This window comes from Miscanthus floridulus, chromosome 1, assembly GCF_019320115.1.
Source record: "Miscanthus floridulus cultivar M001 chromosome 1, ASM1932011v1, whole genome shotgun sequence".
Classification (NCBI taxonomy): Eukaryota; Viridiplantae; Streptophyta; class Magnoliopsida; order Poales; family Poaceae; genus Miscanthus; species Miscanthus floridulus.
The window spans coordinates 203075970-203103524 of NC_089580.1; the positions used below are offsets into that span (position 1 = coordinate 203075970).

General features: G+C 46.7%; 1 non-coding gene and 1 pseudogene across 1 annotated transcript; both read left to right on the plus strand.

Moving 5' to 3' along the window:
• LOC136451024 (DNA repair endonuclease UVH1-like) overlaps positions 1–27555 on the plus strand; it is a 43646-nt pseudogene that overhangs the window by 12757 nt on the left and 3334 nt on the right.
• On the plus strand, positions 25397–25535 carry LOC136512249 (small nucleolar RNA Z247). Its single transcript, XR_010773015.1, has one exon. It is a non-coding gene; the product is annotated as a small nucleolar RNA Z247 (small nucleolar RNA).

Below are 27555 nucleotides of genomic sequence, written 5' to 3' on the forward strand. Positions count from 1 at the left end.
GCACTGGAAGTGGTCGCGGCCACGGTGCTGCACATTGCGTTGCCGCCGCCGACTGCCGTTGTAACGATGCTGCATGTCGCGTCGGCGGCCACTTCCTCCGGTGCTCCTGCTGGCCTGCTCGCCGCACAACCAGACGTGGAGCGCAAATCTAAAAGCGACCAGATGTATGCATGGGAGCAAGGAGAAACTTGCTACTGTAGTGCTGCCCCTGCTGCAGGGGACTTCTTTTGCAGCCTTTCTCCACAGATATTGAAAATGCAACATCAGGGAAATGGAGCATAATCAGGGAACTGGAGCAAGTCAGGAAAATGAAGCATAATCAGGGAAATGGAGCATAATCAGGGAAATGCAGCAGGTCAGGGAAATGGAGCATAATCAGGGAAATAGAGCAGCATCATTGAAATGGAGCATAATCAGGGAAATGCAGCAGGTCCTTAAAATGGAGCAGAATCAAGGAAATGAAGCAGGTCAGGGAAATAGAGCAGAATCAGGGAAATGCAGCAGGGTAGGGAAATGGAGCAGACTGAGGGAAATGAAGCCAGTCAGGGAAATGGCGCAGACTCATGGAAATGAAGTAGGTCAGGGAAATGGCGCAGGCTCAGGCTAATGCAGCAGGTCAGGGAAATGGAGCAGCCTCAGGGAAATGAAGCAGGTCAGGGAAATGGAGCAGGCTCAGGAAAATAAAGCAGGGCAGGGAAATGGAGCAGCCTCAGGGAAATGCCTTAGGGACCTGCTGCATTTCCCTGATTATGCTTCATTTCCCTGACCTGCTGCATTTCCCTGAGGCTGCTCCATTTCCATGACCTGCTTCATTTCCCTGATTCTGCTCCATTTCCCTGACCTGATTCATTTCCCTGATTCTGTTTCATTTCCCTGATTATGCTCCATTTCCATGATGCTGCTCCATTTCCCTGATTATGCTCCATTTCAATGATTATGCTCTATTTCTCTGACCTGCTTCATTTCCCTGATTCTGCTCCATTTTAAGGACCTGCTGCATTTCCCTGATTATGCTCCATTTCCATGACCTGCTTCATTTCCCTGATTCTACTTCATTTCCCTCTTTATGCTCCATTTCCATGATCTGCTTCATTTCCATGATTCTGCTCTATTTCCCTGATTATTCTCCATTTCCCTGATTATCCTCCATTTCCATGATGCTGCTGCATTTCCCTGATTATGCTCCATCACCACCGCGCCGTCGCCCAACGTCGCCGCTGCGCGTCACCATCGTCGTCTCCACCGCCTCCTCCGCCCGCCCGTTGACGCCGCGCAGCCGGCGGAATACGTCCGGGCTGTGACAGTGGCATTCAGAGACCAGCCCGATCCACCCACCACCACCGCCGTCGAGATCCAATGGCCACTCCACTGCCGTCCTACCCGAAGATGATCATGGAGGCCATCTACGCGCTCGGATCCGAGAACGCCGCCAACAAAGCTGCGATCTCCAACCACATCAAGGTGAAGTACGGCTCCGTCCTTCCATCCTAGCACAGCGCCATTACTCGCAGGCAACCTCGCCTGCATGAAGGCCGCCGGAGACCTCGACAACCTACTCTCGAACGCCCCTACCGGGGGCGCCACCGTCGTCGCCATCGTCATCTCCGTCCTCGCTGCCGTTCTCATCCTCGTCGCCACGATCCTCGCCGCCGTCTCCATCACCACCGCGCCGTCGCCCAACGTCGCCGCCGCGCGTCACCATCGTCGTCTCCACCGCCTCCTCCGCCCGTCTCCACCGTCTCTACCTTACCGTCGACGCCACGCAGCCGCCGGAATACGTCCGGGCTGTGACAGAATGTAACACACTAATTGAATTCTACAAATTTAGATAATTTTAGAAATTCAAAATTAGGGTGTTACACAATGACCTCGCTAGTGCGATTGCGCTCGCTGCTGCAAGCTGGCCGCGGCCTGGCTGCCGGCGTCCTCAGGCAGGGCGGGTTCTGCAGGACGTTGTCCGTGAATGCTTGAGGACGTCGCTAGGGTGGAGGATGCATCGGTGGCAGTCGCGGCCATAGTGCTGGATGTCGCGCCGGCGGCCGTGGCCGTGGCCAGGCTGCTGGAGCACGCACTGGAAGTGGTCGCGGCCACGGTGCTGCACAATGCGTTGCCGCCGCCGGCTGCCGTTGTAACGATGCTGCATGTCGCGCCGGCGGCCACTTCCTCCGGCGCTCCTGCTGGCGTGCTCGCCGCACAACCAGACGTGGAGCGCAAATCTAAAAGCGACCAGATGTAAGCATGGGAGCAAGGAGAAACTTGCTACTGTAGTGCTGCCCCTGCTGCAGGGGACTTCTTTTGCAGCCTTTCTCCATAGATTTTTTCCCACAGATATTGAAAATGCAACATCAGGGAAATGGAGCATAATCAGGGAACTGGAGCAAGTCAGGGAAATGGAGCATAATTAGGGAAATGCAGCAGGTCAAGGAAATGGAGCATAATCAGGGAAATGGAGCAGCATCAATTAAATGGAGCATAATCAGGAAAATGCAGCAGGTCCTTAAAATGAAGCAGAATCAAGGAAATGAAGCAGGTCAGGGAAATGGAGCAGAATCAGGGAAATGCAGCAGGGCAGGGAAATGGAGCAGACTGAGGGAAATGAAGCCAGTTAGGGAAATGGCGCAGACTCATGTAAATGAAGTAGGTCAGGGAAATGGCGCAGGCTTAGGCTAATGCAGCAGGTCAGGGAAATGGAGCAGCCTCAGGGAAATGAAGCAGGGCAGGGAAATGGAGCAGGCTCAGGAAAATGAAGCAGGGTAGGGAAATGGAGCAGCCTCAGGGACCTACTGCATTTCCCTGATTATGCTCCATTTCCTTGACCTGCTGCATTTCCCTGAGGCTGCTCCATTTCCATGACCTGCTTTATTTCCCTGATTCTGCTCCATTTCCCTGACCTGATTCATTTCCCTGATTCTGCTCCATTTCCCCGATTATGCTCCATTTCCATGATGTTGCTCCATTTCCCTGATTATGCTCCATTTCAATGATTATGCTCCATTTCCCTGACCTGCTTCATTTCCCTGATTCTGCTCTATTTTAAGGACCTACCGCATTTCCCTGATTATACTCCATTTCCATGACCTGCTTCATTTCCCTGATTCTGCTTCATTTCCCTGATTATGCTCCATTTCCATGACCTGCTTCATTTCCATGATTCTACTCCATTTCCCTGATTATGCTCCATTTCAATGATGCTGCTGCATTTCCCTGATTATGCTCCATCACCATCGTGCCGTCGCCCAACGTCGCCGCCGCGCGTCACCATCGTCGTCTCCGCCGTCTCTACCTCACCGTCGACGCCGCGCAGCCGCCGGAATACGTCTGGGCTGTGACAGTGGCATTCAGAGACCAGCCCGATCCACCCACCACCACCGCCGTCGAGATCCAATGGCCACTCCGCTGCCTTCCTACCCGGAGATGATCATGGAGGCCATCTACGCGCTTGGATCCGAGAACGCCTCCAACAAAGCTACGATCTCCAACCACATCAAGGTGAAGTACGGCTCCGTCCTTCCATCCTAGCACAACGCCATTACTCGCAGGCAACCTCGCCCGCATGAAGGCCGCCGGAGGCCTCGACATCCTACTCTCGAACGCCCCTGCCGGGGGCGCCACCGTCGTCGCCATCGTCATCTCCGTCCTCGCTGCCGTTCTCATCCTCGTCGCCACGATCCTCGCCGCCGTCTCCATCACCACCGCGCCGTCGCCCAACGTCGCCGCCGCGTGTCACCATCGTCGTCTCCACCGCCTCCTCCGCCCGTCTCCGCAGTCTCTACCTTACCGTCGATGCCACGCAGTCGCCGGAATATGTCCGGGCTGTGACAGAATGTAACACACTAATTGAATTCTACAAATTTAGATAATTTTAGAAATTCAAAATTAGGGTGTTACATAATGACCTCGCTAGTGCGAATGCGCTCGCTGCTGCATAGCTGGCCGTGGCCTGGCTGCCGGCGTCCTCTGGCAGGGCATGTTCTGTAGGACGTTGTCCGTGAATGCTTAAGGACGTCGCTAGGGTGGAGGATGCACCGGTGGCAGTCGCGGCCACAGTGTTGGATGTCGCGCCGGCGGCCGTGGCCGTGGCCAGGCTGCTGGAGCACGCACTGGAAGTGGTCGCGGCCACGGTGCTGCACATTGCGTTGCCGCCACCGGCTACCGTTGTAACGATGCTGCATGTCGCGTCGGCGGCCACTTCCTCCGGTGCTCCTGCTGGCCTGCTCGCCGCACAACCAGACGTGGAGCGCAAATCTAAAAGCGACTAGATGTATGCATGGGAGCAAGGAGAAACTTGCTACTGTAGTGCTGCCCCTGCTGCAGGGGACTTCTTTTGCAGCCTTTCTCCACAGATTTTTTCCACAGATATTGAAAATGCAACATCAGGGAAATGGAGCATAATCAGGGAACTGGAGCAAGTCAGGAAAATGAGGCATAATCAGGGAAATGGAGCATAATCAGGGAAATGCAGCAGGTCAGGGAAATGGAGCATAATCAGGGAAATAGAGCAGCATCATTAAAATGGAGCATAATGAGGGAAATGCAGCAGGTCCTTAAAATGGAGCAGAATCAAGGAAATGAAGCAGGTCAGGGAAATAGAGCAGAATCAGGGAAATGCAGCAGGGTAGGGAAATGGAGCAGACTGAGGGAAATGAAGCCAGTCAGGGAAATGGCGCAGACTCATGGAAATGAAGTAGGTCAGGGAAATGGCGCAGGCTCAGGCTAATGCAGCAGGTCAGGGAAATGGAGCAGCCTCAGGGAAATGAAGCAGGTCAGGGAAATGGAGCAGGCTCAGGAAAATAAAGCAGGGCAGGGAAATGGAGCAGCCTCAGGGAAATGCCTCAGGGACCTGCTGCATTTCCCTGATTATGCTTCATTTCCCTGACCTGCTGCATTTCCCTAAGGTTGCTCCATTTCTATGACCTGCTTCATTTCCCTGATTCTGCTCCATTTCCCTGACCTGATTCATTTCCCTGATTCTGCTTCATTTCCCTGATTATGCTCCATTTCCATGATGCTGCTCCATTTCCCTAATTATGCTCCATTTGAATGATTATGCTCTATTTCTCTGACCTGCTTCATTTCCCTGATTCTGCTCCATTTTAAGGACCTGCTGCATTTCCCTGATTATGCTCCATTTCCATGACCTGCTTCATTTCCCTGATTCTGCTTCATTTCCCTCTTTATGCTCCATTTCCATGATCTGCTTCATTTCCATGATTCTGCTCTATTTCCCTGATTATTCTCCATTTCCCTGATTATCCTCCATTTCCATGATGCTGCTGCATTTCCCTGATTATGCTCCATCACCACCGCGTCGTCGCCCAACGTCGCCGCTGCGCGTCACCATCGTCGTCTCCACCGCCTCCTCCGCCCGCCCGTTGACGCCGCGCAGCCGCCAGAATACGTCCGGGCTGTGACAGTGGCATTCAGAGACCAGCCCGATCCACCCACCACTTTCGCCGTCGAGATCCAATGGCCACTCCACTGCCGTCCTACCCGAAGATGATCATGGAGGCCATCTACGCGCTCGGATCCGAGAACGCCGCCAACAAAGCTGCGATCTCCAACCACATCAAGGTGAAGTACGGCTCCGTCCTTCCATCCTAGCACAGCGCCATTACTCGCAGGCAACATCGCCCGCATGAAGGCCGCCGGAGACCTCGACAACCTACTCTCGAACGCCCCTACCGGGGGCGCCACCGTCGTCGCCATCGTCATCTCCGTCCTCGCTGCCGTTCTCATCCTCGTCGCCACGATCCTCGCCGCCGTCTCCATCACCACCGCACCGTCGCCCAACGTCGCCGCCGCGCGTCACCATCGTCGTCTCCACCGCCTCCTCCGCCCGTCTCCGCCGTCTCTACCTTACCGTCGACGCCACACAGCCGCCGGAATACGTCCGGGCTGTGACAGAATGTAACACACTAATTGAATTCTACAAATTTAGATAATTTTAGAAATTCAAAATTAGGGTGTTACACAATGACCTCGCTAGTGCGATTGCGCTCGCTGCTGCAAGCTGGCCGCGGCCTGGCTGCCGGCGTCCTCAGGCAGGGCGGGTTCTGCAGGACGTTGTCCGTGAATGCTTGAGGACGTCGCTAGGGTGGAGGATGCACCGGTGGCAGTCGCGGCCACAGTGCTGGATGTCGCGCCGGCGGCCGTGGCCGTGGCCAGGCTGCTGGAGCACGCACTGGAAGTGGTCGCGGCCACGGTGCTGCACAATGCGTTGCCGCCGCCGGCTGCCGTTGTAACGATGCTGCATGTCGCGCCGGCGGCCACTTCCTCCGGCGCACCTGCTGGCGTGCTCGCCGCACAACCAGACGTGGAGCGCAAATCTAAAAGCGACCAGATGTAAGCATGGGAGCAAGGAGAAACTTGCTACTGTAGTGCTGCCCCTGCTGCAGGGGACTTCTTTTGCAGCCTTTCTCCACAGATTTTTTCCCACAGATATTGAAAATGCAACATCAGGGAAATGGAGCATAATCAGGGAACTGGAGCAAGTCAGGGAAATGGAGCATAATTAGGGAAATGCAGCAGGTCAGGGAAATGGAGCATAATCAGGGAAATGGAGCAGCATCATTGAAATGGAGCATAATCAGGGAAATGCAGCAGGTCCTTAAAATGAAGCAGAATCAAGGAAATGAAGTAGGTCAGGGAAATGGAGCAGAATCAGGGAAATGCAGCAGGGCAGGGAAATGGAGCAGACTGAGGGAAATGAAGCCAGTCAGGGAAATGGCACAGACTCATGGAAATGAAGTAGGTCAGGGAAATGGCGCAGGCTCAGGCTAATGCAGCAGGTCAGGGAAATGGAGCAGCCTCAGGGAAATGAAGCAGGGCAGGGAAATGGAGCAGGCTCAGGAAAATGAAGCAGGGCAGGGAAATGGAGCAGCCTCAGGGACCTACTGCATTTCCCTGATTATGCTCCATTTCCTTGACCTGCTGCATTTCCCTAAGGCTGCTCTATTTCCATGACCTACTTTATTTCCCTGATTCTGCTCCATTTCCCTGACCTGATTCATTTCCCTGATTCTGCTCCATTTCCCCGATTATGCTCCATTTCCATGATGTTGCTCCATTTCCCTGATTATGCTCTATTTCAATGATTATGCTTCATTTCCCTGACCTGCTTCATTTCCCTGATTCTGCTCTATTTTAAGGACCTGCTGCATTTCCCTGATTATACTCCATTTCCATGACCTGCTTCATTTCCCTGATTCTGCTTCATTTCCCTGATTATGCTCCATTTCCATGACCTGCTTCATTTCCATGATTCTACTCCATTTCCCTGATTATGCTCCATTTCAATGATGCTGCTGCATTTCCCTGATTATGCTCCATCACCACCGTGCCGTCGCCCAACGTCGCCGCCGCGCGTCACCATCGTCGTCTCCACCGCCTCCTCCGCCTGTCTCCGCCGTCTCTACCTCACCGTCGCGCCGCGCAGCCGCCGGAATACGTCTGGGCTGTGACAGTGGCATTCAGAGACTAGCCCGATCCACCCACCACCACCGCCGTCCAGATCCAATGGCCACTCCGCTGCCTTCCTACCCGGAGATGATCATGGAGGCCATCTACGCGCTCGGATCCGAGAACGCCTCCAACAAAGCTACGATCTCCAACCACATCAAGGTGAAGTACGGCTCCGTCCTTCCATCCTAGCACAACGCCATTACTCGCAGGCAACCTCGCCCGCATGAAGGCCGCCGGAGGCCTCGACATCCTACTCTCGAACGCCCCTGCCGGGGGCACCACCGTCGTCGCCATCGTCATCTCCGTCCTCGCTGCCGTTCTCATCCTCGTCGCCACGATCCTCGCCGCCGTCTCCATCACCACCGCGCCGTCGCCCAACGTCGCTGCCGCGTGTCACCATCGTCGTCTCCACCGCCTCCTCCGCCCTCTCCACCGTCTCTACCTTACCGTCGATGCCACGCAGTCGCCGGAATATGTCCAGGCTGTGACAGAATGTAACACACTAATTGAATTCTACAAATTTAGATAATTTTAGAAATTCAAAATTAGGGTGTTACATAATGACCTCGCTAGTGCGAATGCGCTCGCTGCTGCATAGCTGGCCGCGGCCTGGCTGCCGGCGTCCTCTGGCAGGGCATGTTCTGCAGGACGTTGTCCGTGAATGCTTGAGGACGTCGCTAGGGTGGAGGATGCACCGGTGGCAGTCGCGGCCACAGTGTTGGATGTCGCGCCGGCGGCCGCGGCCGTGGCCAGGCTGCTGGAGCACGCACTGGAAGTGGTCGCGGCCACGGTGCTGCACATTGCGTTGCCGCCGCCAGCTGCCGTTGTAACGATGTTGCATGTCGCGTCGGCGGCCACTTCCTCTGGTGCTCCTGCTGGCCTGCTCGCCGCACAACCAGACGTGGAGCGCAAATCTAAAAGCGACCAGATGTATGCATGGGAGCAAGGAGAAACTTGCTACTGTAGTGCTGCCCCTGCTGCAGGGGACTTCTTTTGCAGCCTTTCTCCACAGATTTTTTCCACAGATATTGAAAATGCAACATCAGGGAAATGGAGCATAATCAGGGAACTGGAGTAAGTCAGGAAAATGAAGCATAATCAGGGAAATGGAGCATAATCAGGGAAATGCAGCAGGTCAGGGAAATGGAGCATAATCAGGGAAATGGAGCAGCATCATTGAAATGGAGCATAATCAGGGAAATGCAGCAGGTCCTTAAAATAGAGCAGAATCAAGAAAATGAAGCAGGTCAGGGAAATAGAGCAGAATCAGGGAAATGCAGCAGGGTAGGGAAATGAAGCAGACTGAGGGAAATGAAGCCAGTCAGGGAAATGGCGCAGACTCATGGAAATGAAGTAGGTCAGGGAAATGGCGCAGGCTCAGGCTAATGCAGCAGGTCAGGGAAATGGAGCAGCCTCAGGGAAATGGAGCAGGTCAGGGAAATGGAATAGGCTCAGGAAAATGAAGTAGGGCAGGGAAATGCCTCAGGGACCTGCTGCATTTCCCTGATTATGCTTCATTTCCCTGACCTGCTGCATTTCCCTGAGGCTGCTCCATTTCCATGACCTGCTTCATTTCCTTGATTCTGCTCCATTTCTCTGACCTGATTCATTTTCCTGATTCTGCTTCATTTTCCTGATTATGCTCCATTTCCATGATGCTGCTCTATTTCCCTGATTATGCTCCATTTCAATGATTATGCTCTATTTCCCTGACCTGCTTCATTTCCCTGATTCTGCTCCATTTTAAGGACCTGCTGCATTTCCCTGATTATGCTCCATTTCCATGACCTGCTTCATTTTCCTGATTCTGCTTCATTTCCCTCTTTATGCTCCATTTCCATGACCTGCTTCATTTCCATGATTCTGCTCTATTTCCCTGATTATGCTCCATTTCCCTGATTATCCTCCATTTCCATGATGCTGCTGCATTTCCCTGATTATGCTCCATCACCACCGCGCCGTCGCCCAACGTCGCCGCTGCGCGTCACCATCGTCGTCTCCACCGCCTCCTCCGCCCGCCCGTTGACGCCGCGCAGCCGCCGGAATACGTCCGGGCTGTGACAGTGGCATTCAGAGACCAGCCCGATCCACCCACCACCACCGCCGTCGAGATCCAACGGCCACTCCGCTGCCGTCCTACCCGAAGATGATCATGGAGGCCATCTACGCGCTCGGATCCGAGAACGCCACCAACAAAGCTGCGATCTCCAACCACATCAAGGTGAAGTACGGCTCCGTCCTTCCATCCTAGCACAGCGCCATTACTCGCAGGCAACCTCGCCCGCATGAAGGCCGCCGGAGACCTCGACAACCTACTCTCGAACGCCCCTACCGGGGGCGCCACCGTCGTCGCCATCGTCATCTCCGTCCTCGCTACCGTTCTCATCCTCGTCGCCACGATCCTCGCCGCCGTCTCCATCACCACCGCGCCGTCGCCCAACGTCGCCGTCGCGCGTCACCATCGTCGTCTCCACCGCCTCCTCCGCCCGTCTCTGCCATCTCTACCTTACCGTCAACGCCACGCAGCCGCCGGAATACGTTCGGGCTGTGACAGAATGTAACACACTAATTGAATTCTACAAATTTAGATAATTTTAGAAATTCAAAATTAGGGTGTTACACAATGACCTCGCTAGTGCGATTGCGCTCGCTGCTGCATAGCTGGCCGTGGCCTGGCTGCCGGCGTCCTCAGGCAGGGCGGGTTCTGCAGGACGTTGTCCGTGAATGCTTGAGGACGTCGCTAGGGTGGAGGATGCACCGGTGGCAGTCGCGGCCACAGTGCTGGATGTCGCGCCGGCGGCCGCGGCCGTGGCCAGGCTGCTGGAGCACAGCACCTTGTGCACATGTGTTAGCATATTTTCACAAACATTTTCAAGGGTGTTAGTTCTCCACTAGATCCTAAATGCATATGCAATGAGTTAGAGCATCTATTGATACTTTGATAACCGTATTTCGATACGAGTTTTCACCCCTCTTAATAGTACGGCTATCTAACCTAAATGTGATCACACTCTCTAAGTGTCTAGATCACTAAAACAAAATAGCTCCTACAAGTTATACATTTGTCTTGAGCTTTTTGTTTTTCTCTTTCTTCTTTTCAAGTTTAAGCCCTTGATCATCGCCATGCCATTATCATTGTCATGTTATGATCTTCATTAGCTTCTCCACTTGAAGTGTGCTACCTATCTCATGATCACTTGATAAACTAGGTTAGCACTTAGGGTTTCATCAATTCACCAAAACCAAACTAGAGCTTTCAATCTCCCCCTTTTTGGTAATTGATGACAACCCTTATACAAAGGTATGAATTGAAATTCAATTGAATCCATGTTGCTTGCCCAAGCATATTTACCATGTGTAAAAGAATATGGACAAGTTTCATGAACCCCAAATGGTAGCAATTGCTCCCCCTACATATGTGCTAAGAGTTTGGATTGTAGCTTGCATATATGCTTAGATAGGAAATATAGGAGTCAATGTCTACCACATGATGCTAAGGTATAAGAGATGGACCTTTGAAGTGTGATACCAATTGGAGTGCACTATTATACCATCCTTAGCACCATGGTTAGCTTAATATCACTTGGAAACATACTTTGGAAATGAAAGTTATCTAGTGATTTCATTTCGTCATTCACTCTTACAACTAACATTTATCACACAAGCATGGATGTTTAAATTTAATACTTGTGCCATGCAAGCAAACATATAAAATGCACATTCAAATGCATCATACAAGTTCATGAGCTTGCTCCCCCTACTTGTGTGCTCAAAATTTTAGTTGATCTCTTTCCTTTGTCATATCTCTCCCCCTATGTCATATATCAAGATATCTTCATATTTCTCTCCTTTTATGATATTTCTCCCCCTTTTTCACTATGTTTACTACTATCTTTGTTTCTCTCCTCTTTTGTCATTAATGACCACAAATGTTCTAAATATAGATAGTATTACTTGTAGGGTCGAGATTATCAATGTTAATCAATGGGGTGAGGATCATTTTTCCAAATTTGGTTCAAACTAGAATATATGTTAAAGATATTTAACTCGGTTTGATCCAAGGACAAGCTTCATCACACCTCTAAATAAGGGTTATCTTGTACCATGTTGAGTTAAACACTTATAGCTCATTTTCTAGATTAAACACTAGGTTTACAAGCCCATAAATATGTCATATGCCATCACTAGATCAAGTCAAGCATAGAAGCAATGGTGATACCATATGGACATCAAAATCATTTGATTTTCATGAATGAGCCTAATAAAATAGAACCACTTGAAAGGTCCTAATAAGATTGAAAATATGACTAGATGCACTAAACATGTTCTTAGCAAGGATGTATGTCATGCCAATCAACTTTTACATTGGATTGCTTGAAGGAGAGGCATGTCATATGAGTGGGGATGCATCAACATATATTTGAGAAATCCAATATGTTCAACTCATTCCTTAGCTTGCAAAACCTTTTCTCATCCAATGGCTTGGTGAATATGTCGGCAAGTTGATATTCGGTGCCTACACTCTCAATGCAAATGTCCCTTTTTTGTTGGTGATCTCTTATGAAATGGTGGCGGACATCAATGTGCTTTGTTCTTGCATGTTGAATTGGATTGTTTGTCAACTTGATTGCACTCTTATTGTCACATAGTAATAGCACTTTCTTGAACTTGATTCCAAAGTCACTCAAAGTGGCCTTCATCTAAAGTATTTGTGCACAACAACTACCAGTGGATATGTATTCGGCTTCGGCGGTTGATAATGCAACACTATTTTGCTTCTTTGATGACCATGAAATAAGTGATCTTTCCAATAATTGACATGCGCCCGAGGTGCTATTCCTTTCAACATTGCATCCCATATAATCCGAGTCGAAGTAACCAACTAGCTCAAACTTTGCTCCTTTGGGATACCACAAACCAACATTTAGTGTATGCTTCAAGTATCTTAATATTCTTTTTGTAGCCTTCAAATGACTTTCTCTTGGTGAGGCTTGAAATCTTGCACACATGCATACACTAAATATGACATCAGGTCTTAATGCGGTCACATAGAGTAGGCTTCCAATCATAGACCGATACAACTTTTGATCCACCTTATTTCCACTTGCATCACTATTCAAGTTGCCATTGGTTCCTATTGATGTACTAATGACTTTGCAATCAATCATGCCAAACTTCTTGATCATGTCCTTGATGTACTTGCCTTGACTCACAAATGTATCATTCTTTAATTGCTTGATTTGAAGACCAAGAAAGTAACTTAACTCTCTAATCATGGACATCTTAAACTCATTAGCCATTATCTTTCCAAACTCATCATAAAAATCTTGATTGGTTGATCCAAATATGATGTCATCTACATAGATTTGCAATACAAATAGATCTTTTCCAATCTTCTTGATGAAAAGAGTGGTGTCAACCTTGTCCATTGTGAACCCTTTAGAGAGTAGGAAATCCCTCAATCTCTCATACCATGCTCTAGGTGCTTGCTTCAAGCCATACAATGCTTTCTTCAACTTGTATACATGGTTGGGTTTCTTATTATCTTCAAAATCGGGAGGTTGCTCAACATATACTTCTTCATTGATGTAGCCATTGAGAAATGCACTCTTAACATCCATTTGATAGAGCTTGATATTGTGGGCACAAGCATAGGCTATCAAGATTCTAATTGCTTCCAATCTAGCAACCGAGGCATATGTTTCTCCAAAGTCTAGACCTTCAACTTGAGTATAGCCTTGTGCTACCAATCTTGCTTTGTTTCTTACTACTATCCATTCTTGATCTTGCTTGTTTCTAAAGACCCATTTGGTTCCAATCACATTGTGTCCTTTTGGTCTTTTATCAACTCTCATACTTAATTTTTTGTGAAGTTATTCAATTCTTCATGCATAGCATTCACCCAATCAACATCCTTCAAAGCTTCATCTATCTTCTTTGGTTCAATGGATGACACAAATGAGAAGTATTCACAAAATGATGCCAATCTTGATCTTGTTTGCACACCTCTTGAAATATCACCAATGATTGTATCCAAAGGATGATCTCTTACAATACTTGTAGGTTGGAGCAATGGAACTTGATTGCTTGCACTTGCTAGATCATTGGGTTGAGATGATGTACTAGCCACTTGATCTTGATCAATGTCATGAGAGTCACTTGCATTAGCTTGATTTGTATCATCTTGCACATTTGAGTTGGAGAGCACTTGCACTTGATCATCTTCATCATCAATCACTTGCCTAGGCCTCAATTCACCAATATCCATGTTCTTCATGGCATTTGAGAGTTGAATGCCTCTAACATCTTCTAAGTTTTTATTCTCTACTTGTGAACCCTTGGTTTCATCAAATTCAACATCATGAACCTCCTCAAGAGTACCACTATCCAAATTCCATACTCTATATGCTTTGCTTATAGTGGAATATCCAAGTAAGAATCATTCATCACATTTCTTATCAAACTTGCCCAATCTAGTGCATTTCTTCAAAATATAGCATTTGCAACCAAAAACCCGAAAATATGCAATGTTGGGCTTTCTACCATTCAAGAGCTCATATGGTGTCTTTTCTTTTAATCGGTGACAATAGAGGCGGTTGCTACAATAGCAAGCCGTGTTAATAGCTTTGGCCCAAAAAATTTGACTCACATTGTACTCACTAAGCATAGATCTTGCCATATCAATGAGTGTTCTATTCTTCCTCTCAACAAGACCATTTGATTGTGGGGTGTACTTGGCCGAGAATTGATGTCTAATTCCAAATTCATCACATAACTCATCAATTCTAGTATTCTTAAACTCACTACCATTGTCACTTCTAACTCTCTTGATGGTTGTTTCAAACTCATTGTGAATGCCCTTGACAAATAATTTAAATGTTGCAAATACATCACTTTTATCCACTAGAAAGAATATCCATGTGTATCTAGTGTAGTCATCTACTATCATAAATCCATATTTGTTACCACCGATACTAGTATATTGTGTTGGCCCAAACAAATCCATGTGTAATAACTCAAATGCTTTACTAGTGCTCATCATGCTTTTCTTAGGATGGGTGTTTCTAACTTGTTTGCCAGCTTGACAAGAGCTACAAAGCTTATCCTTTTCAAACACAACATCTTTCAAGCCTTTAACTAAGTCATGCTTAACCAATCTATTTAATTGTTTCATTCCAACATGATCAAGTCTTCTATGCCATAACCAACCCATGCTAGACTTAGTGAACAAGCATGTAGATAATTTAGCTTAACTAGCATTGAAATCAACCAAGTATAGATTCTCATATCTAAAGCATTTGAAGATCAAGTTAGAACCATCTACACTTATGATCTCTACATCATCTACTCCAAATATGTATTTGAATTTAAGATCACACAATTGAGCCACAGATACCAAATTGAAGTTCAAGCTCTCTACTAACAACACATTGGATATGCTCATGTCATTGGATATTGCAATCTTACCAAGCCCTTTGACCTTGCCTTTGCCATTGTCACCAAATGTGATACTATCATAACCATCGTTGCCATTGGTGTTGATTGAGTTGAACATTCTTGCATCACCGGTCATGTGTTGAGTGCATCCACTATCAAGAACCCAATGGCTTCCTCCAGCTTTGTAATTGACCTACAAAAGAAGATCAATTCTTTTTAGGTACCCAAACCTGCTTGGGTCCTTGAAGGTTAGTTACTAAGCTCTTTGGTACCCAAATGGCTTTCTTCTTTGAGCCCGTCCATGGTTTACCAATGAACTTAGCCTTCACACCATTTATACCCTTAGTAAGCATATAGCATGGATCAAGCTTAATGGAGGATACATTAGCATTTTTGCTCTTGTTTTTGCATTCTTGCTCTTTGTGACCCATTTGCTTGCAACTAGTGCAAAACCGACCGTTGTTCTTCATAAAACTAGTCTTGTGAGGAGCAAAGGCCGCCTTGCCTTTCTTAGGGGTATAGCACAATCCCTCTTTGTAGAGAGAAGCTCTTTGGCTACCAAAGCACATAAGCAAGCGGTCCTCACCACCATAAGCTTTAGCTAGGGTGTGAGTGAGCTTATTGACCTTCTTCTTGAGGTTCTCATTCTCAACCACTAGTGAGGTGTCACAAGTGAGACCATCACTACTAGGTGAGGTAGAAGTGGAAGTGCTACAGAAAGAGTTAGTTGGTGAAACAATGATAGGCATAGATAATGATTCATCAATTATATCACAAGTTAAACCTACATTGCAAGTTTCAACATGCTTTTTATTTTCCTCATCAAGCAAAGAGGAATGAGCCTTTTCAAGCTTTTTGTGAGCTTTGCCAAGCTTCTCATGGGCTTTCTCTAGCTTCTCATAAGTTGCTTTGAGCTCATCAAGGGCTTGCTTAAGAGATTTTACCACCTTATTTAAGCTCTTGCATTCCTTTCTCTTAATGTCAAAGTGTTCTTTAGCATCTTCTAGCATGTCAAATAATTCGTCCTTAGTAGGTTCATCATCATCACTATCACTATCATTTTTATTTTCATGTTCATGTTCATTATCATCAACATGTTCTTCATCACTTTCATCATCACAAGATTGTACCTTAGTGGCCTTAGCCATGAAGCATGATGAAGATTCGAAGAGAGAAGGCTTCTCATTGATAGCAATGCTTGTAAGAACCTTCTTCTTGGTGGTCTTGTTATCATCACTATCATCATCATCATCATTTGAGGAAGCATCACTATCCCAAGTGACTACATATGAACCACCCTTCTTCTTCTTGAATGCCATCTTGTCCTTCTTCTCTTTCTTTTTCTTCTTGTCCTTCTTCTTGTTCTTCTTGTTGTCATCATCATTGTCGCTATTGTATGGGCATTGACTAACCTTTAAGGACCCAAGCAGGTTTGGGTACCTAAAAAGAATTGATCTTCTTTTGTAGATCAATTACAAAGTTGGAGGAAGGCATTGGGTTCTTGATAGTGGGTGCACTCAACACATGACCGGTGATGCAAGAATGTTCAACTCAATCAACACCAATGGCAATGATGGTTATGATAGTATCACATTTGGTGACAATGGCAAAGGCAAGGTCAAAGGGCTTGGTAAGATTGCAATATCCAATGACATGAGTATATCCAATGTGTTGTTAGTAGAGAGCTTGAACTTCAATTTGCTATCCGTGGCTCAATTGTGTGATCTTGAATTCAAATACATATTTGGAGTAGATGATGTAGAGATCATAAGTGTAGATGGTTCTAACTTGATCTTCAAAGGCTTTAGATATGAGAATCTATACTTGGTTGATTTCAATGCTAGTTAAGCTAAATTATCTACATGCTTGTTCACTAAGTCTAGCATGGGTTGGTTATGGCATAGAAGGCTTGGTCATGTTGGAATGAAACAATTGAATAGATTGGTTAAGCATGACTTAGTTAAAGGCTTGAAAGATGTTGTGTTTGAAAAGGATAAGCTTTGTAGCTCTTGTCAAGCTGGCAAACAAGTTGGAAACACCCATCCTAAGAAAAACATGATGAGCACTAGTAAAGGCTTGAAAGATGTTTGGTGTCATCATCATTGTCGCTATTGTATGGGCATTGAGCAACAAGATGATCTTTGCTTCCACACTTGAAGCACCTTCTTGACTCTTCTTTGTTCTTGAATGAAGATTTCTTTCTTCTTGTACGGTAGCCCTTCTTCACCATGAACTTACCAAATCTTTTGACAAAGAGAGCCATCTTCTCATCATCATCTCTATAAGTATCATCGGTCATTATATCCCCCAGTACTTGGTTCGGTGTTATGGTATCCAAACCGTTTCTTACTAGAATGGTGATCAATGTATCAAATCTTGAAGGTAAGCATCTCAAGAACTTGTGGGAGAAGTCCTTATCCTTCACTTCTCCAAGTGCTTTGAGATCATTGATAAGCACTTGAAGTCTATGGAACATCTCCGGCACACTCTCATCATCCTTCATCTTGAAGCTTGCAAACTTTTCTTTAAGAATGTAAGCCTTTGCACCCTTCACGGCTTGAGTGCCGTCAAATGACTCTTCCAACTTCTTCCATGCCTCATGTGCCATCTCAATATTTTTGACTTGCTCAAATGTTCTTTTATCAATTGCATCTTGAATAGCACATAAAGCAATGTCATTGTTTTGGAGAAGTACTTCTTCGGCCGTGGTGGGATTCTCCGGATCTTTAATCTCAATTTTAGTTTCCACCACCTTTCAAACCTTCCTATTGATTGACTTAATATAAGTTGTCATCTTTGCCTTCCAATAGGGATAGTTGGAGCCATCAAATTGGGGGTGGCTTCTTGGTGTTGTTGATTTGAGTCATTTTAACACCGAAGGTTGTTAAGCCTCAAATAACGGTGATCTCGGCTCCGATACCACTTGAAAGGTCCTAATGGCTAGAGGGGGGGTGAATAGCTTAATAAAATTTCTACAACAACACTTAACAAAATAGTTAGACAATTATGAGGCGAAGCAAGTGTTGCGCTAGCCTACTCAAAATGCAAGCCACCTACCACAATTCTAGTTTAGATAGTGTCTATTCACACAAAAGCTATGACACTACTCTATGTTAGTGTGCTCTCAAAGGCTAACTAAAGAGCCACACTAACCAAGCAAGCAAGCTCTCACAACTAGCTACACTAAAGAGCTTGTCAACTAGTTTGCGGTAAAGTAAAGAGAGTGATCAAGAAGGTTATACCGTCGTGTAGAGGAAGGAACCAATCAATCACAAGGATGAATAACAATGAAGATCAATCACCTCGGAATCAATGATGAACATAATGATTTTTTCTGAGGTTCACTTGCTTGTCGGCAAGCTAGTCCTCGTTGTGGCGATTCACTCATTTGGAAGTTCACGCGCTAATTGGCTTCACACGCCAAACCCTCAATAGGGTGCCGCACAACCAACACAAGATGAGTATCACACAAGCCACAAGCAATCCACTAGAGTACCTTTTGGCGCTCCACCGGGGAAAGGTCAAGAACCCCTCACAATCACCACGATCGGAGCCGGAGACAATCACCACCCTCCGCTCAATGATCCTCGCTGCTCCAAGCCATCTAGGTGGCAGCAACCACCAAGAGTAACAAGCGAAATCCACAGCGAAACACAAACACCAAGTGCCTCTAGATGCAATCACTCAAGCAATACACTTGGATCACTCCCAATCTCACTATAATGATGAATCAATGATGGAGATGAGTGGGAGGACTTTGGCTAGGCTCACAAGGTTGCTATGTCAATGAAAATGGCCAAAGATGTGAGTCATAGCCGGTCATGGGGCTTAAATAGAAGCCCCCACGAAATAGAGCCGTTGTACCCCTTCACTGAGCACACTGCGCTCTGACCGGATGCTCCGGTCATACTTGACTGGACCCTGGACTCAGCGTCCGGTCCACCGATGGTCGCCATGCGTCACCAGCTTCAAACACTGTTCGTCAGATTTCAACGGCTACGAAGCTGACCGGACGCTCTGGCAAAACTAACCGGACGCTGAAGCCTCAGCGTCTGATCATTTCTAGTAGGCTTCCCGAGGCGTATTTCTTCGACCGGACGTGTCCGGTCCACCTTGACCAGACACAGTCCAGCGTCCGGTGGTTAACCCTAGGCACTATGCCGTCTTACCAATTCGACCGGACGCATGCAGCCAGCGTCTGGTGCTTTCAGACCCAGTGTCTTCGCGACCAACTCCTTTTCACTTCTAACTTCTCCACCCTTGCTCAAATGTGCTAACCACCAAGTGTATCACCTTGTGCACATGTGTTAGCATATTTTCACAAACATTTTCAAGGGTGTTAGTTCTCCACTAGATCCTAAATGCATATGCAATGAGTTAGAGCATCTAGTGACACTTTGATAACCGTATTTCGATACGAGTTTTCACCCCTCTTAATAGTACGGCTATCTAACCTAAATGTGATCATACTCTCTAAGTGTCTTGATCACCAAAACAAAATAGCTCCTACAAGTTATACCTTTGCCTTGAGCTTTTTATTTTTCTCTTTCTTCTTTTCAAGTTTAAGCCCTTGATCATCGCCATGCCATTACCATTGTCATGTTATGATCTTCATTAGCTTCTCCACTTGAAGTGTGCTACCTATCTCATGATCACTTGATAAACTAGGTTAGCACTTAGGGTTTCATCAATTCACCAAAACCAAACTAGAGCTTTCAAGAGTACATATCCTCTCAAGAAGCGGCTTGATCGCCTAGAGCTCATCCGACGTCAGGGGATTCTTTTCCCATCGGTCATTAACCACGGGACCAGATCCTAAATGAATAGTAAGAGGAGGAATCAAATTGGCGGCATAAAACCAGTCGGCACGCCAATCCCTCACAGAATCAACCAAGTCATAATCAAAGAATTTACTCTTAAGACCCTGATGAAACTGAATTCCGCAGCCACCAAGAACATGGGTGTCGTCGCGGTGGAGTTGGGGTTTCAGACGGAAGAAGTAACGAAAGAGAGAAAGAGAAGGAGGAATTCCAAGAAAAGTTTCACAAAGATAAACAAAAACAGAAAGATGAAGGACAGCATTGGGAGCAAGATAGTTCAGGCTATTCCCAAAATAGATGAGAAATCGGTGAAGAAAAGCTGAAGCAGGAAGGCAGAGTCCGGTACAGATAAAGGAGACAAAAATAACAATCTCACCAGGACCTAGAGTTGGGACCCGATGCTCGCCTGGAGCTCTCCAATCAGCAAACTCCTTGCCCTAGATCAGACCATCACTGACAAGTTCGCGCAACTGATCCTCAGTTGTAGTTGGAGCTGGCCAGATCTTCTAAGCAGCCCTCATGGCTATGAATTCTTGGTTTTCAATCACAGAAAGCGAGGCCTCCTCGTCCACAAAGGCTGCCTAGGACTTGCTTGCTGATTTCTTCCTACCCATATACTAGCGAAAGCAATAAAAACACTAAGGAACGATGATGCTCAGACGGCGACGCTCAGATGACGGTGACAATGGCGGCGGCGGAGTTTTGAAGACTAGGGTTTCAAGGCAAAAGCAGGGCAGTAAAGAAAAAGAATAAGAAAGGCCTATAAATAGATTTTTACAGCAATAGAAACACGGCCCACCAGACCTGTTTAAACACGGCATGAGAACGCAACGGTCCATTACTCACCACAACTGACACAACTGAAATGACGGACGGCATAATTCCACACAAAGATACAATTCAACAGGCAGATTTCAGACTTATCCATCCAGCACCACGGCAGAGTTATCATATTGCTATAAAAAGAACTCATCAACCATGAAGCAACGGAGGGTTACCTCACAAGGAACACAAGAACTCGGTTCTTATATAAAGAACTCGAGAGTGTCATAAACAACCAGGACATCAGCAGAAAAGAAAATGACAACTCAGAAGATAAGATTCTTTCCATTATAAATAGCTTCAAAAATTACAAGATTACACATAATACAAGACCCAACGAACTCGGTACTACGACAAGCAAGGTAGCAAAAAGGAACCCAGACACAACTAGGCTCTGAAACGACTACGTGTTCCAAATTGCTACTCGGTAGAACAAACCGCACTCGGCTACACTATTTTCTTCAAAGGAAGAACGCAGCACATCCAAGGCGGAGATCAACAGCACGGCGAGACAACATGGACCAAGAGAAACCTGCAGGCATCTGTCTACCCAAGTCCGATGTGATGCTAGATACGGTGTTGATCTGCACCAGACAGTCTCAGGGCAGGCGACGAGGATCAACCTAGAACTGCTAGATGAAGGAACGTATCCCACATCACAAGACTTCCTCCAACTACCGCCACGTACCTCCTGGTACAATGCCGCTGCGAGATTAGTCTACTCTAATCCCTATCACAAGACTTTCTCCAGCTACGACAAGATACACAAGAACTACAAAATACGTCCGGGGGCTGCTCTACTTCAGAAACTATCATATTCATGACTACGGAGATTTCAGACCATACAACAAAAGACTCGATGAATCAAAATAGCACTCTAGGAGGGTATTTATAGACCAAAGAAGCGGTGCACATAGACCGAGAGCACCAGCGGAACAAACCTAACAAAGGACACAGTGAAAAGATAGAATTCAATGAAAGAGGACTCAGGCGTGAAGGAACAGTACTCAAGAACGAGCATATTCGGAAGAATATACCAACACTGTATAACTCGTGAACAAACAGCATTTACACTCAACCACCACCATACAACTACATCTGACAACAGCAGACTACCAGAGAACATGCCAAGATCCTGTATCCGAGTTCTTTTTGAATAAAAGAACCCAGATATATGCTCGGGGGCTACAACAGGAGAGGTTTTCAGTTCTTTGAACAACTCAGATTCAAGATCCTCCAACTCTTTATTCCAAATAGCAAGAGGCTCGGGGGCTACACTCAGTGAGTGCACTTTTTCTTCAAAAAAGCGCACATCACTCAGAAGAATTCTTCAAGACAAGAGTTTTCAAAAACATAAGATTCAAGACCCTCCAACTTTTTGTTCCAAATAGCAAGAGGCTCGAGGGTTACACTCAGTGAGTGCATTTTTTTTTCGAAAAAGCGCACGTCACCAAGAAGATTCTTCAAGGCAGACCACTTCAAGGCCTCAAGACAAAAAGAACCCGGACCGAGCTATATCAGAGTTCTTTTTGATAAAGAACCCGGGTATATGCTCGGGAGCCCTTCGACGAAGAATCAGAGCAATTTCAAGACAAGACCCTCCAGCTCTTTGCTCCAAATAGCAAGAGGCTCGGGAGCTACACCCAGATGGGTGTACTTTTTCTTTAAAAAAACACACACCACTCGAAGATCTCAAGAAGCGCTACACGGTTTCACTCAAGAAAGCACTCAGACGACACTTGTTCCTGCTCGGAAAGACCTGAAGGAATAAGACGAGGCTTCCAGAGCTCAACCATGAAGTGCTCGGGGGCTTATCGGTGCGGGACCTATGGGATACCCCGCAAGGAAGGGAGAAGATCTAGTCTGACTAGGATTCTTCCCATGTAATCTTAGTAGTAGTATTATCCTGTAATCCTACTAGGAACTCTCAGTGTAAACCGACTAGGACTCTGGCCTCCTGACTATATAAAGGAGGGCAGGGTTCCTAGAGAAGCGACTTTGACAACTCTTAACAATCAATCCAACGCAAAGGCTAACGCCGACTGGACGTAGGGCTATTACTCGATCACGATCGAGGGTCCGAACCAGGATAAATTGACTGTCTCTTGCGTTAACCATCGAGTTCCGCATACGCGGAAGCCCGAACAAACTACCCCGGGTACCCCCGTGGCAGGCTATCGGTGGTGAAACATCGATAGGTTTAGGGATATTTGGGCTTGCAAAAAGGTGCGTTTACCAGGCAGCGAGAACAGATGGTGTTAAGGTTAGCATAGATAATAAGGGCACACCAACAAAGAAGAGGAAAGTGGCACATAATACTACCAAGAAAGGAAAAGAAACCGGTAGCGGCTCTTGGCCCCTTCATTTGCAGGTATATGCTTTTCCTGAAGAATTTTAGTGTAACAAGTACCTTTTTCCTGCAGAAAATGAGGACTCCACTGTAGGTAGTTACAACACTCAGAAGGTTAATACTGATGTGGGCATTGTATTGGAAGAGGTTTTGGAGGAGGCACCGAAATGGAAAGTGTTATGGGTCAGTGATTCAGTTTTTGTTTCATTCAGTTCCCTTTCAGACCCTGCAGTCTTCAGCACTGATTATTTGCTTCATGCATTATATGCAAGAACAGTCTGCTCCAATCTGTTTGGCAATGGACACTGCAAATTTGGCTAAACTTGCACATTTACATTGCACAAGAAATCTATTTTATATTACAATGTAATTGATGAAGACTTTCGTATTTTACCAAACATGGTGTGTAGCATATGTATCCAACTATTGTTTGTTGTGGTAAATGCCAGTAGTTAACTATTCTCTGTTTTTTTTGTCTCATTCTTGTAGCAAACTAGCAATCTCATCCGTAACTATCAGATAATACGAGTATTATCATCAAGAAATTTATTTTTGCTTCGTGTTGACTGCTTTAAAGTTTGCAGGAATTGTTGCAAGAGATAGCAGAAGAACAGATGAAGAGCGATGCTGAGAATGTGCATGATGAAGACAAAAGTGATGAAAGTGGCATAGTTTTGGTAACATGTAAAGATGAGCGCACATGCTTGCAGTTGCAGGAATGCATATTAAAAGGCCCCTGTCTGGTAATTGTTCGAGTGTTAAATGAAGTCAGCATCAATCTATATAGCACTACTCTATTGCTATGAACTTGCCATGTTTGGTTGCACAAGTGTCTTTCTTCCATGTTGGATGCAAGCTTGTTTCTAAAATTGTGAACATGAAACCCTGTAAATCCTTTGTGATGTTGACTAGTTTTCAAAAAGGTTATGCAAGAAGAGTGGGAGAAGTATTTGATTGGGAAAGCTGAGCTGCATGGATTGAATAAGAAGAACAAGAGAAAATCTGAGCAACCAAAAGGGGTTGGTGTCCTGGATGGTGAAGTTCAAATGGGACCTAGTGAGAGTGCGGGTCCAGTTAGCATTAGCAAACTCGAAACTAATGCCTTACTTGCCGCTGCCTCTGAATTAAGAAATATATCAAATGAAGCAGATGTCAATGGTGGCTCAAATAGCAGCTGCAGCAAGAAGGGGGTAGCAAGGGGAAAAGCAAAGGGGAAACCAAAGAAAACCACTGCAAAGAGACAAGCCAGCAATCGAAAAAATAAAAGTAAGGGGGGAAATGACAATAGCCAAGCTACCGATCTAGATTCTGAAGGTCAATCAGGCAAAACAGATGAACATGCTGAGAATGATGCTTCTGAGGCGTCCACATATGATGCTTCCGTGTCAGCCTCTACTTCTAATGATAAATTTAACCATTCGTCTGCTCTCGGAAACTTGGCAAACGGCAAGCCACTACCTCCTGTGCAGTTTCATGCTCTAGACAGTGACCAGCACGTGCTTGATGTATGGAAGCCATCTGTTATTATTGTTTATCATCCAGATATTACCTTTGTATGGGAAATTGAAGTATACAAGGCAGAAAACTCATCAAGGAAGTTAAAAGTTTACTTCCTTTTTTATGAAGATTCCACTGAGGTGCAAAAATTTGGGTCCAGCATTCGACGGGAAAATGAAGCATTTGAATCTTTGATCAGACAGAAGTCCCTAATGATGATACCTGTGTTAGAAATAGCTTGTGATATGTCAATGTAAATCCTGTAACGTGATCTTAGGTAGACCGGCATGAGAGCCCTTGATTGTAGGATTGTTACTAAAGATAGAAACTATTGTATAGGATCCTAGAAACATGGAACTCTCATGCCGTGATTTCCTGAGTCTGTTACCTTGTAAATGTGCTACATATATCAACACGAACGGCGCCCCTGGCTATCATCTTGCCAAGCGCTTCCACCATCTGCCCTCTGTATTTCTACATGGTATACAGAGCCATAAACACTTAATAGATCCAACTACCGCTCATCATGTCTTCCTCGAATCTTCATCACCCTAACAGCAATCCTCTCTCGGCCGGCGCTATGACAGAGAAGCTTACCAGGAGCAGTCACTCCATCTGGGAAGCCCAGGTGCTCTCGGCCGTGCGCGGTGCCCGCCTGCATGGTCATCTCACTGGTGCCTCTCCGCCACCGGCGAAGGAGATTGATGATAAGGATGGCAATGGCAAGAAGGTCTTCAACCCGGCGTTCGAAGAATGGGAGGCACGGGATCAGCAGATCCTCAGCTTCCTTCTCACTTCCATCTCTCCGGGCATTCTCAGCCACATCGCCAAGACGAGGACGGCGGCTGATGCATGGGCCAAGATTGAGGCCATGTTTGCCTCACAAACCCATGCGCGCACGGTAAACCTGCGCATCTCCCTCGCCAATACCAAGAAAGGTAACTCATCTGCTACCGATTATTTCACCAAGATGAAAGGTTTCAGCGATGAGATGGCGGTCGCGGGACGACCAATCACTGATGATGAGCTGGTTGAGTACATACTCACCGGTTTGCCTGCGGAATATGAGTCACTGGTTACCTCCCTCGTTACGAGGGTGGAATCGGTGACTGTCGATGAGCTGTATTCACAACTCCTCAACTACGAGACCAGGATGGATCTGGTTCAAGGCGGCGATCAGAACTCGGCCAACATGGACGATCGTGGAAGAGGCCGTGGTAATAATCGTGGCCATGGTGGTCCCTATCGTGGACGTGGCCGCGGTCCTCTGAATGGCGGGGGTCGTGGTCGCAGCCAAAGGAGCAATCAGCAAGGAGGCGGCTTCAATAGCAAGAAGCAGGACAAACCGATCTGTCAGGTGTGCTTTAAGGAAGGGCACACTGCAGCTCATTGTTGGTACCGCTTTGATGAGGACTTCGTCCCTGAAGAAAGGCATGCAGCAGCGGCGACCAGTTCATACAACATCGACACTAACTGGTACACCGACAGCGGCTCCACCGACCACATCACCAGCGAGTTAGAGAAACTCTCCATGCGCGAGAAGTACAATGGTGGTGATCAGATCCACACCGCAAGCGGTGTAGGTATGGCAATTAAACATGTTGGTCAATCTACTATTGTTTCCCCTAGCCGCAATCTCCAGTTAAAAAATGTTCTGCATGTACCTAAGGCTTCCAAAAATCTTGTTTCCGTTCATCGATTTACTTCTGATAATTCTGCCTACATGGAATTTCACCCCACTTATTTTTTGGTTAAGGATCAGGCAACCAAGAAAACTCTGCTTAAAGGTCGTTGTCATCGGGGGCTATATCCTCTTCCTTCACCGCCAAAACAAGTCCTCGCAGTATCTCGACCGTCCCTGTCTCGGTGGCATGAACGACTAGGACATCCAGCTTCCCCGGTCATCCGTCGCATCATTAGTAATAATAGCCTTTCATTTGCTTCAGAGTCCAATAATGAGCATGTGTGCGATGTTTGTCAACAAGCAAAGGCACACCCGTTACCCTATCCTAAGTCAGTGAGTCGATCTAGTGCTCCCTTAGAACTTGTGTTTTCTGATGTATGGGGTCAAGCTATCGAGTCTGTTGGCAGAAAACAGTATTATGTTAGTTTTATTGATGACTACAACAAGTTTACCTGGATCTACCTCATTAAGCATAAGTCTGAAGTTTTTCAGAAATTTCATGATTTTCAGAACCTAGTTGAAAGGTTGCTTGATCGCAAAATAAAAGCCATCCAAACTGATTGGGGTGGTGAATATCAAAGGCTTAGTTCCTTTTTTACTAAAGTTGGCATTTCGCATCAAGTTTCATGTCCTCATGCGCATCAACAAAATGGTGCAGCCGAGCGCAAACATCGGCACATCGTTGAAGTTGGTTTAGCTCTTCTTTCAGGCGCCAGCATGCTGCTGAAATTTTGGGACGAAGCGTTCCTCACAGCCACATACCTCATCAATCGCTTTCCTAGTGCAATCATCAATTTTACTACCCCTCTAGAGCGTCTCTTTGGTCAAAACCCAGATTACTCCTTTCTACGCACGTTTGGTTGTGCCTGTTGGCCCAATCTTCGCCCATATAATGCCCATAAACTCCAGTTTCGCTCTAAGAGATGCGTCTTTTTGGGTTATAGTAATCTTCACGAGGGGTATAAATGTCTGGACATCACATCTGGGCGTGTCTATATCTCTAGAGACGTCACATTCGATGAAACAATCTTTCCTTTTGCCGAGATGCATCTCAATGCGGGTCCTCGTCTGCGCTCAGAAATTCTTCTGTTATCTCCTGATTCCGTGGCTATCCGAGGGGACAGTAGTTTGGATGATCAACATGTTAATTTGCCTGTTAATTTGCCTAATGTATCTAACAATTCTGCCGGAGTCCCTAGTTTGCCTCAGGCACCAGGTATACACGTTGAAAGCAGCAGCATGGATCACGGAGATGTTTCTTGGCCGCCTTCTGTGATCGGATCAGCATCGGTCTAGCCGCCTGGGGGCCAATCAGCCACACATACACCATCACCTGCCACCGAAGTGTCTCCAACACCTGATGATGATGCCGTTATACGGACCCCGGGGGAGATTTCCGTCAGTGGATCCTCTGCGGCCGGTACAGAAGAAGTCGCAGCTCCTGCTCCTCCAGAAGAAGTCACAGCTCCTTCTCCTCCAGCCCC